This window comes from Eptesicus fuscus, chromosome 19 (assembly GCF_027574615.1).
Source record: "Eptesicus fuscus isolate TK198812 chromosome 19, DD_ASM_mEF_20220401, whole genome shotgun sequence".
NCBI lineage: Eukaryota > Metazoa > Chordata > Mammalia > Chiroptera > Vespertilionidae > Eptesicus > Eptesicus fuscus.
In genome coordinates this window covers 20,378,071-20,392,994 of record NC_072491.1, presented here as the reverse complement: position 1 = coordinate 20,392,994, position 14,924 = coordinate 20,378,071, and the positions used below count along the sequence as shown (strand labels likewise).

The window sequence follows — 14,924 nt, the reverse complement described above, 5'->3', positions numbered from 1 at the left end:
TACCAATCTATGTAGTACAAGAGCTGCCCATCAATCTACTTCTTGCAGAATGTTATCTATTCTTCAAAGCCCCCTCCTTTCGCTTCTCTAGTCATTTTGCTGCTATTCCTTTAACCATAATATCAACTACAACCTACATCTTTCTTTACATGCTTCAGCAGAGTCACAATGGCTTTGTTAAAATTATCTGCTAATCCCAACGAGTGTTTACCTAAGTTGGAATCACATTTCTTCTTTTCATGATATCAACTACAAAACATGATACATGAACATATTCTTTCTGTTCTTCTATTTGCCCGAGTTCAGACTTTAAGCATGTACCAAGACCACCTTTAGAGTACCTGAATGTCTCTCATCTCTCCCTCAGACTGCCATGGAGCCTTTTTAAGGCTAATTTTAAAATATGGGTCAAAAGAGCCTTATTTTGTTTGATAATGTTTAAAGATGATTAAAAAAATGACCAAGGAAAATGGTCAAGTGAGAGCTCATCTTGATTTTAAAAATGAATAAATCTTAACTAAAAAGCTTCTGCACAACAAAAGAAACAATCAACCAAATAAAATGGGAATCCACTATATGGGAGAATATATTCACCAATGATACATCTGATAAGGGGTTAAATTCCAAAATATATAAAGAACTTATATAACTCAACACCAGGAAGACAAACTATCTACACAGCTGTAAAAAATAAAAAAAAAAAGGAAGGAACTCTTACCCTTTGCAATAGGACCTAGGGATTGTTATGCTAAGCAAAGTAAACCAGTCAGAGAAAGACAAATACCATATGATCTCACTTATATGTGGAATCTAATGAACAAAATAAACTATCAAACAAAATAGGACCAGAGGCATGGATACATGGACCAGACTAACAGATCTCAGAGGGGAGGTGTTTAGGGGAGACTGAAAGAGATTAGCCCAAGAACATATATGCATAATGCATGGATACAGACAACAATATGGTGAAGGCTGGGGGGACTTGGGGTGCATCTGTGATAACGTCAACTATTTAAAAATCTAAAAGTAGTGAATAAATTCTGTGGAAATACAGTTGTTTGGACATCTGTAACCAAAATAAAAAAATAATTTATTTTCCAAGTTTAATGAAAATTTTCATGTTATTCAGAGGCTTTGACACTTCCAGATGCCAATTTTTTTTCTCTCGCAAACATGAATAATTACTTTGTAGAGAATGATCAGAAAAAGTAGGTATTCTTTCAAAATTCAGCAATTGGGAATCACAGAAAAAGAGATGGATATTAGAGATTATATTTCTACAAATATTTGGGAAAGTACCAGGCTTTTTTTCAGAACTGTGCCTGTATTCTACACACAGACACACACTATTAAATTCCCATTTCAAATATTTAAAAATGATCTTTTGAAAACAGTTAACATTCTCTGTACATAAACATCTCTTCTCTCTGACTGAGATAACAAGATAAGCATAGCTGGAATCCTAATATGATTGTGCTTTTATGCTTTCCTTTTTGTCTACAGTTCATAAATTGCTATATTATCTGTCAGTGTTCTGATTATACTTGTGAAAGAAATAAGACGCTTTTAGAGTGAAAAAGAAGCTATGCATCCTCAGGTCTTTAAACATGTGACATTTGATACAGTTAATGGCATTATAATACAACAATGTTGTCTTCTCTCTATAAAAGTGACACAGCTGAAATATGCTCAGTAGAGTGGAGACTATAAATTGCTTTCCTGGAGCAATGCGATGTATGACATCCCTTACCTATGCTCTTTGCTCAGTCCTCTGTAACAAGCACAGCATACTTGCTGTAAGTCTTGTTTTATTTTAGGTGGACCATTTGTGATTTACCTAGACCTATAAAGATGATATCTTGGCGCAGCAGGAGGTTACAAAATATATTTTAGCTGTCGAATTCCACGTCCAAATAAAATCTTTAGAGGCACAACATGTAAAACTCATAAGAGTTGAGCTGGCTCCAATTTCAGATGAGACGAATTTCTCCCTCTCCCTTTCGCTCCTTCCTATGTATCCCCAGAGAGCATTTAGCCCAAATCCCTATGAATCACTATTTCAAACCCGATAAATTAATGTCACATTAAAAAAAAAAATTCAGGGATCAAAGGACCAGACTATTAAATGCTTAAGATTCAGAATTGTTACTGTCAGAATAGCAAATATTTTTGAGTGATTATTATTTGTGAACCATCATGTTGAGTGTTATAGCTGCATTATCCCTGACATCTCTTATCTTCATCACCTGAAGATAAATGCTATTTCTGGGTATTCAATGCATCTTATAAAAAGGAAACTGAGGTAATGCACTTAAGGAACCTTCTATAACAGCTAGCAAATGCTAAAAGACAGGATTTAGCATTTGAGGTAAATGGAACCAAAAGTCTACTTATATGATGGATATATAGTATTTTATCTCTAACATCAATTTATCGTTTCTAGAACTACCCCTTTCCCCAAATATATCTATGTGACTCTAATGGTGAAAGTGCAGACAAAAATGAGGCATTTTAACTAGGGTGGCCACTCAAAATAATCATTCCTATATAAAGTGATTGGTCCAGGATGGGATATCTAAGTAGGAACAATCTCTTTTTTGGAGATTGTTATATATTCGGGGAGAGATGTCCCTCTTCCAAATGTTAAGTACTTATAAACCTGGATCTGCTTGGAAGGGGTGGAATTTGCAGGTGTCTCTCTCACTCTGTGGACATGTTGTACCCTAAAGCAAAGCCAAGAGGAGGAGGATGCTAGATATTCACCTGGATTTTTCAGTTGTGAAGAAAAAACTACATTCTTTAAATTTTTACCCATGGGGTAATTTGAGTTCGATTGTTTTTCCATTAAATTTATTGAGGTGACATTGGTTAATAAACTTATATATGTTTCAAGTGTACAATTCTATGTGTATTGCTTTTTATCTGTTTGGTCCCAATTGCTACATAATGGTTCTCTCATTTTATCTTTTAGTCCTCTTCTATTTTTTACATTGAATTCACCCCAAACATTCTATATGATAAAAGCCTAATATGCCAAGTGTCCGTTCATCCATTCAACCAATCAAAGCATGATATGCTAAGGTCGCTCAACCACTTGCTATGATGTGCACTGATCACCAGGGGGCACACAGTCGGCCAGTTACTATGATGTGCACTGACCACCAGGGGACAGATGCTCCTACCAGTAGATTAGCTTGCTACTGGGGTCCGGCCATTAGGGACTGAGCGAGACAGGCTGGATGCACCCTGAGCCCTCCCGCAGTCCCTCCTGGCTGGCCAACATCCCGCATCCCTCCCCAGCTCCAATCGTGCACTGGTGAGGTCCCTTGGCCTGGCCTGCACCCTTTCGCAATCCGGGATGAGGGACCCCCCCCCCCCACTGCATGAATTTTGTGCACTGGGCCTCTAGTATATAATAAATAAAAGTATTTTCTTAAGTGTAATACTACTAGGAATACAGAAATACATTAAGACCCAACTCTATTCAAAGAAAGGGTTGAAACATACAAATAAATGGTAGTAGAGAAGAAAGCAATATAACTGAATTGTGTTTAAAATATCCATTTTTCTGTTAGAGGAGATACATGGACTGAATCTTAAGGATAGGTTGTCATGAGAATGAGGGCTAGGGAGCTTTTCAGGATTAGGAAATATAACGTGGCAAGTTCAGAGTCAGAAAAGGGCAGAACCGTCCTGGAAGAAGTAAGGCATTCTTTGAAATGGTGGATATTACAAACAAACACAACATAATCAATGCTAATTAAAATTCAGACTACAATATTTTTATGTAACTTGACTGCATGAGGTAATGATAGGTACTATTTAACATCTTCCATTTATTTTAAGATCTACTCCTGATTTAAGGGGAAAAGGGTAATCTATAGTTAGGAATGAAGAAAATCTCCTCTAGTAAAATGTAACCTCATTTGTAGGAAATAAATGTTCTTTGTAACAAAAATTATTTTTAGGATTATATCTTGGTTAATTGAGTCTCAAGCCCATAGACTCTGTTAATACATATTTTTTTCATGCAGCTATTCTAATTATTTGTTTTCTAAGCATAAAAATTTGGAAGTATAATTTAACTAACAATATACTGATATTGATAATATTGATATTGCTGATTTTCTAAAGTCTGATGAAAGAGAAAGGCCAGAGTAGGAAAAAAAGGCCTAATATTTTTATGACACATTTTAAATTCTGACTAAATAGTAAGTATAGGGAGTATACTATAGAGGAGGTGTTTCATGCCAGCTATTCAGTCACTAGTAATAGAGGCTGTAGGATGGAAAAAAAAAAAAAAAAAAGGATTTTTCTACTCCTCTAATTGAGAAATTTTTTTTATTCCACATAAAACATTAATAAAGCCTCATTCCCTTAGCACTATATACTAGGATCTGACAACCTAACCAGTGTGTGTTACCAATCCCATTTCCTTCTATTTTACTATTTCCTGGGTATACCCAAACTCTATTTTCTATATAGTAGCACATGCATTATTTTCCCCTTCATGCCATTTGAACTTCTTTACTCACCCTTTTCATCCTGAGGGAACTCTTCATTATTTAAGATACACCTCAGAAGTCATTTCTTCAAATACTGTATTTTTAGATTTATGTTTGAAAACCTTCCTGTCACTACCACCACTGTTAGCTAAAGGCCTGACATGTAGTACTCCTCACTCAATAAAGAGAAAAAAACAGAAGAAAATAAAAGAGGACGAACCACAAAGCATTCAAAATAATGACAATGTATAGGAATGGCCTGCATTTTTATACAACTATCTCATTGTAGTGAGGTATTTGTGATTTCATTACTTTAGCTACTTTGTAACTAGCTTTCATTTATTCATTAATTAATCCAACAGATGCCAGATATTATGCTATAATAAAAAATATAGCATTCTTTCTTTCAAGCACTACACTTTTATTAAAAAAATATTTGTATAATAAAATAATTTACAGAGGGCTATGGTAGCAGAAAGGAGGGAGCATTTAGTTTTAGATAAGACTCTTTAAATGATTTTTGGTGTATCCTCACAAATATTCATAAATTTTATTAATGATCCTTATTAAACTTTAAAAAGTCTTATAATTTATAATGAAATTCCACATACACGTTTTTAACTGAAATCATTGTAGTTCTTTTGAACACAGTATATAAAGTATTGAAGTATTATATAAAATTTTTTATATAATGTTTTATTAATTGATTTTAGAGAGGAAAGGGGAGAGAGAGAGAGAGAAACATCAATATGAGAATCATTGATCGGCTGCCTCTTGCATGCCCCATACTGGGGATCAAGCCCACAACCTGGGCATGTTCCTGTCCAGGGACTGAACCATGTCCTTCTGGTTCATAGGTTGACGTTGAGCCACTGAGCCACATCGGCAGAGCTCTATAATGTTTATTTACCTCATCACTTATGAATATACTAAGCAAAATAACAAATCAACCAAATTAATTGTGTGCCCAAGGAGACATATACCTTACAAGCCCTTCATACCCTTACTTTCTGCTACACATAAAGTTTTCTCAGTTACTTATGCAAAGAAGCTTATATGTAGTCTATCAATGTCAGAGCTGTAGTTTAATTATTATAAGTACTTTACTATTAATCATTTTCCCTAGTAATTTGTTTTTCCTTTAAAATAGTAATGCTTATTAATCATAATTGTAATATACAGTTTTTTTAAATGAAATCTTATCTATCTTCATATAAAATCCATTTTTCTTATCATATTACCCACAATTATACTAAGAAAACTCTGAGACAAACTTGAAACAACCAGTTTTTTAAAATTTCGTTTCAATATTAATAATGTCCTTGGGTGTATCCATCATCATAATGGATTTTGTCATAACATGATTAAGTGCAGAAGTAATTTTCCCTCCTGTAAAATGGCTTTGGTTATGATGGTACCTTTCATTTGGTTCCTTTAACCAGGGTTTTGCTTTTAGAGAGCACACTAATTTCCACAATGCTAAAAGGTGGACCAGGTTGTCATGAAGTACCATTAAAATATTAAATGTTTGCCCCACTGGTGTGGCTCAGTGGGTGAACGTCAACCTGTGAACCAGGAGACCACAGTTCGATTCCCTGTCAGGTCACATGCCTGGGTTGTGGGCTCAATCTCCAGTAGGGGGCATGCAGGAGGCAGCTGATCAATGAATGATTCCCTCTCATCATTGATGTTTCTATTTCTCTCTCCCTTCCTCTCTGAAATCAATAAAAAAATATTTAAAAAAAATACATGAAATGTTTACTATCCAGTTTCTATTGGTTACTTTAAACACCTTTAGTATTTGCAAAATATTTCTATATATCTGAAAAGGTAAGATTTTAAGAAAATTCTCACCCAAGGATATGTTCATTTATTTTATTTTTGTATGTGTTGTTTTTGTGTTTAAAAATTTATCTCTATTGTTGAGAGCATCACAGATGTCATCTTTCCCCACCCCACTCCCCGCCATGGACCCCCTTCTCCCATTCCTTGTAGAACATTAAACTGATATATGCATTTATATCCCAATTATGGTTCTTCAGTTTGAATTTATGTATACGTGTGGGCATAAACAGATTTGGATAATGATCAATTGTTATATTCATATACTGAGTACCCACTAACAGCTAGGAATCATTAGTGCTGAACAAAGCGCACATGGATAGAGCTTAGAGCATAATGGACAAAACTGCTTTAAGGTATTACAAACAAAATCTTAACAAGTACAAATGCAATTAAATCCTCTGGATGAAAAAACTGTGTGAACAAAGAGGAGCTGTGTGATCAAAGAGGAGGGAATGCTTTTAAATGACCTGTTCAGCCATGACTTCCATGCGGCACTACTTCTACTGAGGCTTGGAAGGCCAGAAGAATGACAATAACTAAAAGAAAGGGACTCTAAGATAGTGAACAAATAGCACTAGAAAGGCCTTGGTTTGGAAAAAAGTGTGTATTCAAAGAAACCTAAACTAAAAAAGTCATGTATTAGATTATCTTATATTTAAAAAATAGTAAAACTGGATATTTCATTATTATTATGTATATTTTGCAGAAATTAGCCTTTAAAACAGATATTGACTCACTTAACAATTCCATACAATTGATACAAAGCAATATGAGGTGTTGATCCACTACAACCCAGATTAGGGGAAAAGTCCAGATAGTTATTAATGAATTCAAAGTCAAGGTTATATATATATATATTCTTATATAGGCAATAAAAGTACTCTTCCTATGACTTCATTTAATCACTAATCATTGAGTTAATAGGGTATTGTTTCAATTGTAGAAATGCTTTATACAAGTTCATATATCTCAGTATGACTTTGATATCTTTTCACATCCCCCAAAATGAAGTCCAACTTTGATAATTACTTCAAACACAGAGGATATTCTAGTGGAGAGGAAAACAGCACTTAAAAATGCTGAGAGTTCTCTCAAAAGCATATGTCATTCTTATGCTGTCTGCATTTATTATCTTGCCTGGAATATTATTTTTTATTTTTTTTAAATTTCTTTATTGATTAAGGTGTCACATATTTGTCCTCATCCCCCCATTCCCATCCCCCCCCCTCCCCACGCATGCCCCAACCCCCTGTTGAACTTAACCATTGGATAGGCTCATATGCATGCACACAAGTCCTTTGGTTGAACTCTCCCCCTCTCCCCACCCTCCCCTATCCTCCCTCCGAGGCCCGACAGTCCCATCAATGCCTCCTTGCCTCTGGTTCTGTTCTTGTTCCTCAGTCTATGTTGTTCATCATTTCCCCTAGATGAGCGAGATCATATGTCACTAGATATATACTTATGAGAACTGAATGTGAGACGAGCAATAACAGTTATGTTGACAGGCAGATGGATCAGTCTGTAGTGAGCTTCTTTCTGGACCAACAGTTCTTTTGAGACCCAATTTCAATGTCCACCAGTTCCTTATCTGTACATGTCAGCACTGACCCCTCAGCTCTGGATGGTGGACAAATGGTGGTAACGGAGGTCCGACTCCCTCTGGTTTGGTCTCGGCGAACCCAGGGGCACGGCTTCACCCGGACTAAGGGGCACGTGGCCTCACCCGGATCTAGGGACACATGGTCTCACCCAGACCCAGGGACGCTTGGGCTCTCCCAGACCCAGGGGCACGTGGCCTCATCCGGGCCTAGGTGCATGAGGCCTCACCCGGATCCAGGGACACATGGTCTCACCCGGACCCAGGGACGCTTGGCCTCTCCCAGCCCCAGGGGCACGTGGCCTCACCCGGGCCTAGGTGCATGAGGCCTCACCCGGATCCAGGGACACATGGTCTCGCCCGGACCCAGGGACGCTTGGCCTCTCCCAGACCCAGGGGCAACGTGGCCTCACCCGGGCGTAGGTGCACGAGGCCTCACCCGGATCCAGGGACACATGGTCTCACCCGGACCCAGGGACGCTTGGCCTCTCCCAGACCCAGGGGCACGTGGCCTCACCCGGGCGTAGGTGCACGAGGCCTCACCCGGATCCAGGGACACATGGTCTCGCCCGGACCCAGGGGTGCGTGGCCTCTCTCAGACCCAGGGGCACATGGCCTCACCTGGACCTAGGTGCACGAGGCCTCACCCAGATCCAGGGACACATGGTCTCACCCGGACCCAGGGATGCTTGGCCTCCCCCAGACCCAGGGGCACGTGTCCTCACCCGGGCCTAGGTGCATGAGGCCTCACTTGCCTGGAATATTATTTATTAAATTACAATATTTTAATATGACATTAAAAATAATTTCTACTTTCTTTTCTCAGTAGAATTTAGATTTTTTTTAAAAAGTTTATAGGTCATAATCATATTGAAAGCTATTCAGTTAAAATACGAAGTTGTAAACTATATTAATAAATCTGTGAACAAACTTAGGATAGAGAATTTGTTAACAATAGTTACTGTAACTCCCAGTGGCCAGACTGACCCTCTGGTTGTCAGGTCTTTGCTCATTGGGAAGGCTCCCCAAAGTCCTTATAATGAAGTACTTACAGTCCCTCTCAGGATCCATCATCCTTTCAAACCTTGTTTTCTACTCTGTTTTATGCTCACTGAATGCTGGGTAGGGTGGTCTCCTGGCTGTATTTGGATTCTAGCTGAACTCCCACCTTAGACCTTCACCCTGTTACCTCAGTCTGCAGGGCGCATCCCCCAAATATCCATATGGCTAACTCTCTCAACCTCCATGTTAATCCTCAAATGACTGTCACAGAAGCAGCTTCCATTGCCAAGTGACTGCTCCCTTGCCACACACAATTTTCTTATTGTGCCCGATTTTCTTTTTTCCCATAATACTTTCCGATATATATATATTTGTTTATTGTCTCCACTATGCTCTATGAGAATTGGAATTTTGGGTATTTCCCTACTTTGATCCCCGATATCTAGAAAAATTCCATGATCCTAAAAGATAACCAATGACATATTTGTTACATCAAGAATTAATTTGGGACTGAACTTAATGTTTCATTGGGAAATTTTAAGTAATTTACAATTAATTGATGAAAACAAACATTTTATTCACATAAAAATCACAGCTGATAGGAAATGCTCCAGGTTTTCTTAATGGAATAATACTACTGCTGATTTCTTTTGAAGTGTAGATATAAATTGATTCAACTAGGTTTAATTCAAATGATTTGGTGTTTTCATAACCACACTATTCAAATTTCTTTTATAAAATTACAATTTAAAAACATCAGAGGACCAAATTTGTTAATGAAAATGAGTTGGAGCATAGCTATTGACTTAACAGACTAGCCTTTAAGCAATGTGATGAGAAAAAAAGCTAACACTCTTTTCCCCCTTTTTTCCAGGCTCATTGATTAGCTGGCCAGGCCTAGAAAGTTTTCCCTGGGTAAAAGGAGAAATAGAGGATGCCTTACAACCAGAGTCAGAGTAAAGAATTCTTTCCCACCAACACTGGAATTCCATGTGAAACTGAAGAGAGACATCCCTCTTTTACCAAAAACATTCCCATCACTATTGTGAAAGAATTAGGCTGCACCCATGCAATTCCCAGCTAGGAGAAATCTTTATTTTGCACTTTGCAACAGTGTTTTTTAAGTGCAAATTAATACCTGCATAAAAAATATATGATATGATTAGGTAAAATGTAGATTCCTCAGAGCCACAACATCAGAATTCTAATTAATAGGTGTTGAAATTTAACTTGAATGCCAGGTAATATTGAATAATATAAAGAAACCTATCTTTAGAGGATTAAAGATAGTTTAACTCTGTATATAGAGTGTCCCAAAAACATGTATACACATACTTTAAATAATTATACAGGCAGTGTTTAATAAAATATATTTCATTTTCAAAACTGAGCTATCAGCTGGTAAAGTGTATATACATGTTTTGGGGACACACTGTATTTTCAAAGACTGGGTATGTGTTATATCTTCAAAAGAAACAGTAACCTCCTGAGGCACAGTTCATCAAGTGCAAATTGGCTTTAACCTTGAATCAGTTGTTTACTTTTGTCTCTATTCTCTTGAGGAAATAAGTGAGATCTTGTCTACAAAACTGAATTTAGAACATAGAGGACAAAAACCTGATACCTGTATGAAACTCTCTGGAGGCAACTGTGAAATAGTATTATTCTCATTTTGTTTTAACATTAGAGACAAAATTGATATATCTCTCAGATACTTCAATAGAGAGTGAAAGACTTTCATTTATTTATGGACAGTCTTTATCCAAGGAAACTGAATGACCTCATTGTTTATGTTGATTGGCAAGAATGAATAATGATACAACAAGCTGTTTTAAAAGGGACTCAAGAAGCTTCAGTCTTTGACAGAATATAGGACACCAGGAACTCTGGGAATGTAGCACAAGTGAGTTTATTTATGTATGTATTAATACTTAAGTAATGGGATGCTTGATTCATTCATTTAATAAAATTTTAGTATATATTTTACTCAAGGTTAAATTTTATGTAGAAATGTAGAGGAATAATAAAGAGTGAAGTGGTGGTGTATTTTTTTAAGAGAGATAGTGTGTGTGGGGCGTAGAAACATTGAGTTGAAAGAGACATATTGATTGGTTGCCTCCCATACTGGGATTCCCAGGGATGTGTCATTGACTGGGAATCAAACCCATGACCCTTCCGTGCATGGGCCAATAATTTAACAACTAAGCAACCCTGGCCAGGGCTAAAGTAGTGTATTTTTTTGCAGTTATTTTAATTGATATACTGCCACATTTTGATTAAATACATAAAAACTTAAGGGATGCAGTGAAAGCAGTACTAAGAAGATAGTTTATATTGGTAATGCTTACATTAAAAAAGAAGAAAGTTCTCAATAAATAACCTAAACTTATTATGCCTCAAGGAACTAGAAAAAGAACAAACTAAACCAAAGTCAGCAGAATGAAGAAAATAATAAAAGTTAGAGAAGAGATAAGTAAAATAGAGAATAGAAAAACAAGTGATAAAAATCAACCAATTCAAGTTGCAGAGCATGGGGCTGTGCAGGAACCAGTGTGGTGGCCCAGAGCCAGACTAAGTTTTCCAAGAACCTGCTGTGCGTGAAGCTCATGCAAAGGGAACTGGACTCAGAAACTAAGACACAACTAGAATAGGAAGAAAAAGAAATCATTAGTGAAGAGAAGAGCACTGGAACTGGGATCTGCCAGAGCTTAAAAATAAAGTTTCATGAAAGAGCAGAGTTCTTGTTACGTGAAGATATTCTCAATGGGAGAATGTCATTCAGAGGATTTAATCCTGCAGTTGAGACATTAATGCGTCTGATGAATGCTAAGAACAAAGCAGAGGAAGTTAAAGATGGAACAGTGGAGCCTGATGTGTCAGGAGCAGAAATGGCTATAAGGTATGAGAACTTGTTGGGGACCAGTGGAATAAAGTCTGCTGAGAAAGAAGACTGTGCCCATTATGAAGACGATGAAAATGGAGACATAGAACCAATTAAAGCAAAGGAGATGTTCTCAAAGCCCCAAGATTAAAATATATGCACAGCCCACCCACACAGACAACAGTGTGCTGATGGCCAGAGGGAAGGAGGTGAGGGGTGGAGGTAGGCAAAGGAGGCAAAACGGGGACAACTGTAATGTTGTCAACAATAAAGATAAAACAATAAATGCCTTAACCAATGGACACAGGCACGAGGGGGATGAGGGCATGAGTGGGGGTAGGGTGGGGCAGCAATTGGGGGGGGGATAAGGACACATATGTAATACCTTAATCAGTAAAGAAAAAAATGATAAAAAAATAAATGTCTTAAGATATGGCCCGGGGATGCCTTCTGAGAGTTAACATATTTTAAAAACTCATTCTGATGGTTTCTCTATAATTATTAATATTGTAATGTCTATTTGTAAAGAAATGTATAATTTTGGAAACATGCTGTTTCTGAGGCAGCTGTATGATGGATGCTGTACATCCTTTGCTTAATGGTATTCATGAAGAATAGATTTTAGCCCTTGATCTTCAAATGTACGTAGGCTCATAGTTGCTTCCTAAAGATTTTTTGACCTCAGATTTTTTTAAAGACTATGTCTCTCTAGTCACTAACCTTGAATTGACTCATAAATTAATAGTAGTGTTTAAATTTTCCTTATGTTTACTTTTTTGTTTAAATTATTAATTATGCAAGCCAATTTATACATACATTTTAAAATTAAATATTATGAGAACTTATATGTAAATTCATTAAGAACTTATTACATATAAACTCATTAAGAACTTATATGTAGATTCATTAAAAACAAACATGCCACTCTAGCCTGAAGTATTTGCATGCTACTAAGTAATTGTCAGATTGTGAAATTATGTTTTCTGGTTTAAAGCCTTAAATTAATAAAAAAATATAATAAATGTTCTGTAATAAAAATCAACAAATTCAAGAGTTAATATTTTGAAAAGATCGAAGATTCAAATATTTAAAATTGGAAATGGAAGTGAAATGTTATAACTATTGTCACAGAAATAAAATTTATTATAAAAGACTACTATGAACAATTGTACACAAATTGGATAACCTGGAAGAAATGGATCAACTCCAAGAAACTTACACCCCACTAAATCTGAATCATGTGAAAATAAAAAAAAAAATATTTGAACAGACCTAGAACTAGTGAAGGAATTGAACAGTAATTGAAAACCTCCTAGAAAGAAAAAACGCAGGATCTGATAGTTCCTCTGAGAATTCTACCAAACATTTAGGAAGAACTGAAGTCAATTTTTCTCAAACTTCCAAAGAGCAGAGAGGTGGAGGCATTCCCAAATATATTCTATGAGGTAAGCATTACCTTATAACAAAATCAAAGACACAACGAGAAAACTGTAGACTAATATCCCTGATGAAGATTGACACAGAAATCCTAAAAAAAAATTCTATCACCCTGAGTTCAATACAAATTTTAAAAAGTATGCATCATGACTAGGTGGGGTTTATACTTGAATGCAAAGATGGTTTCAAATATAAAAAAAATCAATCTAATATACTACATTAACAAAATAAAGGACAAAAAATTACATTATTATTTCAACAGATGCAGGAAAAACTATTTACAAAAGTCAAAATCCTAGGACTCAAAGGAAACTACCTCAACATAATAAAAGCCATCTATAATAATAAAAGCATAATATGCTAATTAGACCAAACAGCCAACCGACCTTCCAGGCGAAGCCAGGGCTGCGAGGGCCGAGCCCCTTACACGAATTTCATGCATTGGGCCTCTAGTGTATAATAAAACCCACAGCAAATGTCATACTCAATGGGGAAAGACTGCAAGCTTTTCTTTAAGATCAGGACCAAGACAAAGATACTCACTCTTGTCACTACTATTCAACATGGTGCTACTAGTTCTAGCCATAGTAATCAGGCAAGAAAAAATAAAAAGTATGCAAATTGGAAATGAAGATTTAAATTTCTCTGTCAACAAGGTAACATGACCATACATGTAAAACACCCTAAAAAGTCCATGAAAACATTAAAATTAATAAATGAATTCAGCAAAGTTACAGGATATAGCTTCAGTAATCAGTTTCATTATTAAACATTTAACAATGACCAATGCAAATAGAAAACAAAACAACAACAAAAACATTATTTACTTAACATCAAAAAAATACAATACTTAGGAATAAACTAAACCAAGGAGGTAAAAGACTTGTACACTGAAAATTAAAAAAAATATATTTATATATATATATATTTTTTTTATGTGTGTGTGTATGTATATATATATATTATATATACATTATATATACATTATTATTATATATACATTATTATTATAAATTAATGAAGATATAAATACGGTACATGGAAAGATATCCTGTGCTCATAGGTTGGATGAATAAATATTAAAATATTTATACCATCCAAAGCAATCTGTGTAATCAATGCAATCTCTATTAAAATCACAATGACATCTTTTGCAGAAATAGTAAAAACATCCTCAAAGGACCTTGTATAGCTAAATAATAAAGCAAGAAGAACAAAGTTGAAGGTGTCACACTCCCTTATTTAAAAATACACTATAAAGCAAAAGTAATTAAAATGATGTGATACTGGTATATAAATCCAGATTTATAGACCAATGGAAAAAAAATATAGAGAGCTCACAAACCCTTCCATGCATGACCAATTTATTATCAATAAAGGTGAGAGGACTATACATAGTCTCATATAGGCTCTTTAACAAATGGTTCCAGATATGCACATGGAAAATGACATTGGATCCTTACCTACCCCAATACAAAAATCAACTCAAATTGGATGCTTTATATGTAACAATGAATATATTAAACTCCAAGAAAACATGGGGAAAATGTCACGTGGTTAGTTGTGGCAATTTCTCAGACATGACACCAAAGTACAGGCAACAGAATTAAAATAGACAAAAAGAACGACACCAAATTGAGAAATTTCTGCACATCTA

General features: G+C 35.9%; 1 pseudogene; it reads left to right on the top strand.

Moving 5' to 3' along the window:
- Positions 1–1,173: 1,173 nt before the first annotated feature.
- LOC103287722 (M-phase phosphoprotein 6-like) lies at positions 1,174–11,981 on the top strand (annotated as a pseudogene).
- The last annotated feature ends 2,943 nt before the right edge of the window (positions 11,982–14,924 follow it).